The following is a 2705-nucleotide window of genomic DNA, read 5'->3' on the forward strand; positions in this document are numbered from 1 at the left end:
ACACAAAGTTTTCAGTTCAAGGATGTTTATGAAAGCATTCTTTATAGTGGGGTGACACTGAAAACTAGAATACTCGACAGCAGGTGACCTGCTAACTGAAGCACAGCACACATTTACAATGGGATATTCCATCAGCACTAGGAGTCCAATAATGTGAAGGTGCTCAACATAGCCAGGATCGTTTACTAACCTAATGTGGGGGGGAAAAAGTCTGTGTAGATAGGAGTGCCTGGGTGGCTCAGTCGGTTAAGCATCTGAGTCTTGATTTTGGCTCAGGTCATGATCTCAGGGTCCTTAGATCAAGCCCTGTGTTGGATTCCACGCTGAGCGTGGATCCTGCTTAAGATTCTCTCTCCCTGGGCCTAGGTGGCTCAGTTGGTTAAGCGACTGCCTTCAGCTCAGGTCATGATCCCAGAGTCCCAGGATCGAGTCCCGCATCGGGCTCCCTGCTCAGTGGGGAGTCTGCTTCTCCCTCTGACCCTCCCCCCTCTCATGCTCTCTCTCTCTATCTCATTCTCTCTCTCAAATAAATAAATAAAATCTTTAAAAAAAAAGATTCTTTCTCCCTCTCTCTCTCTCTGTCCCTCTACTACTCACGTTCACACTCTCTAAAAACATTTTTTAATTTAAAAACATGATTAGATTATAAATTTTTGCTTATTTTTCTGTATTTTATGTTACTTTCCTACTGAGAAAATTTTCAAGGAAATTATTTCATACTTTGGAAAATGTACTTTATTGGCTAGGAATTACTCTAATTTTTTGTTCTCTTACAAAGGGGTTCAAGTAAAAAGAAATATAGTGAGCGCTACTGAAAATGAAATCACCATTTTCCCTTGTATGTTATCCAGTTGCTATTTTAAGTAAAGATGTAACTATTTGGAGTGTTAGAGTTTTTTGAAATGTGGATCTGTTTTCTCCCCCCAAGCCAACACAACTTAAATTCATATTTGATACATACTTCCTCTTTATGAATTAGATAATCCTGTAAACCAAAAAGGAAATCTTCCTTCACACATGATAAACTATCTCCTGTGGGATCAACCAGTCTGGCTGAGTCTTGTCCCTGAAACAATCATTGATTTAGGACCAAAACCCTCCTCTTCAATACTCTGTACACATAAGACTGCAAACGACTTAGGTTTCTTCACCAATTTTCCAAGTATTATCCTAAGTTTTCTTCTTACTTCTCTCTGGCTGTGCATGGGTGAAAAACACAAGCTATCCCAATTTCTCCTCTTAATCGTGGCCAAGGGAACATTTCTCAACTAGTTGTATGGCACCTACTAAAAATCAGTTCAGGTATGTTCCATTAGATAAAGAGTAAAAATATACAACCGCAAAATTGAAGCAGTTTGCGCAAAACTGTGGCTGTAAATGAAAGTTGTTTAAGCCAAGTAGGCAAGTAAAATTTGTCAAAAACATTAGCCTTTCCAAAGCCAGCCGCAGTCCAGTGTTGTTTTCACAGGTAAACTGTCTCCATCCTTGATCACGAAGGCCCTTAATGGGTTCTTACGAGATCTGTAAATTTTAAAAGAATCTAGGGCGCCTGGGTGGGTCAGTCGGTTAAGCGACTGCCTTCGGCTCAGGTCATGATCCTGGAGTCCCGGGATCGAGTCCCGCATCGGGCTCCCTGCTCAGCAGGGAGTCTGCTTCTCCCTCTGACCCAACCCCCTCTCATGCTCTCGCTCTGTCTCTCTCTCTCATTCTCTCTCTCAAATAAATAAATAAAATCTTTTAAAAAATGTTTTAAAAGAATCTAGAAACAAAGTCTAACATTATCACAGCACCATCATTCACTTAACATATACTTCGTGAACGCTTGCTATGGGCCACAAACTATCAGTCAGGAGTACTTGTAGATAAAGGATTTTTTTTTCCCCTGCTGCCTTCTAAATGTTCTATAAACTCAATATACCTCTATATACACTCTAGGCCTTCACTTATTCCTGGATTGATTTTTTTTATGGGAATAAATTGATACTTCTACATTTTTAATGAAAAGTGAACATCATGATTAGAGAATACTCCTTTACAGATCATGTTTCAGGAGCTGCTTAAAGGAAAACGAGAAATACCTGTATCTGAGACTATGAAATCCTGAAAGAGAGAAGATCAAATTGCAAACTTTACCAGAAATGAATTCATTTTCCTGCTTCCTTCTGACCCAATTGAGTTTTAAATAAGCCTGATCATATCTTATTTTATTTTATTTTTTTAAAGATTTTATCTATTTATTTGACAGAGAGAGACACAGTGAGAGAGGGAACACAAGCAGGGGGAGAGGGAGAGGGAGAAGCAGGCTTCCCGCTGAGCAGGGATGCTGATGTGGGGCTCGATCCCAGGACCCTGGGACCATGACCTGAGCCGAAGGCAGATGCCCAACGACTAAGCCATCCAGGCACCCCATATATTATTTTAAATATACTTTAGCTGGGGTGCCTGGGTGGCTCAGTCAGTTAAGTGACTGACTCTTGATTTTGGTTCAGGTCATGATCTCAGGGTTGTGAGATTAAGCCCTGCATCAGGCTCTGTGCTGAGTGTGGAGCCTGCTTAATTTTCTCTCCCTTTCCCTCTGCCCCTCCTGCCCCGCTCACACCCATTCTTTGTCTCTCTCTCTCTAAAAAAAAAAAAAAAAAAAAAAATAAAATATGATCAGGCTTATTTAAAACTCAGTACAACAAACAGGATTTATTTTTGTTGTA

The sequence above is a fragment of the Callorhinus ursinus genome, unplaced genomic scaffold, assembly GCF_003265705.2.
Source record: "Callorhinus ursinus isolate GAN/ISIS: 27379988/994484 unplaced genomic scaffold, GSC_fseal_2.0 scaffold27, whole genome shotgun sequence".
Classification (NCBI taxonomy): domain Eukaryota; kingdom Metazoa; phylum Chordata; class Mammalia; order Carnivora; family Otariidae; genus Callorhinus; species Callorhinus ursinus.